The sequence below is a fragment of the Brassica oleracea genome, chromosome C5, assembly GCF_000695525.1.
Source record: "Brassica oleracea var. oleracea cultivar TO1000 chromosome C5, BOL, whole genome shotgun sequence".
NCBI lineage: Eukaryota > Viridiplantae > Streptophyta > Magnoliopsida > Brassicales > Brassicaceae > Brassica > Brassica oleracea.
Window position 1 is genome coordinate 1,983,641 of NC_027752.1, and position 873 is coordinate 1,984,513.

The following is an 873-nucleotide window of genomic DNA, read 5'->3' on the forward strand; positions in this document are numbered from 1 at the left end:
TTATACTAGTGTTATTTGCTTCCTACGGGTATCAAATTATACTCTTATTTAAATTTCTCGATACTATAAATTATAAGTTATTTCATAACACCATCATCATTTTCTGGTTGCCAAAATAAAACTATATTCATATATATATAGATATATATATATATATATATATATATATATATAGCATAGAAAATTGGTTCAAAAGATATGATTGTTGTAATCGGAAGGATGTAAAGACCGAATATTTCGGTGTTATTATTAATGATCAAGGGGGTTCCTTTATATAAGGATTACAAGATGAAGATAAATGGAAAGTATCCAAAATCTAAACTCATTAGGATTAGGAAAACTACTAATACATAATAATGGAAATATTACATCTACTAGGAAAAGGAAATGATTTATTTTTCTCCAAGCTTTGTGGGCCTCTCTCTATCCTGAAGTCGGCTCTCTCTCTCCTCTCTCTAGGGCTTCGGCCATCTCTTCATCTTTTAGGTATTGGGCCGGTCTTGGGCCGGACCTGGTTAATGGCAATCAACTCCATGATTTATAACACTCCCCCTTGAATGCCATAACCATACAAGATTTGTAGTACGCTTCATGTTGCCTCATTAAAACCTTATCAGGAAAACCCAGTGGGACAAAACCATGATGAAGGAAAAAGAGTACAACACGCACTACTCTCCCTGAAGTGAACCTCACTGTAGCACTACAAGAAAACATCGGTATTCTGACGGACATTCTGACGGAAAATGAAATCCTCGGAATTTCCCGAGGAATTTCCTCGGAATATACCGACGAAATTCTGAGGAAATATCAATCCGTCAGAATATTTCGAGGAAATTCCGAGGAACACTTGATATCCTCGATCAATCGATGGGA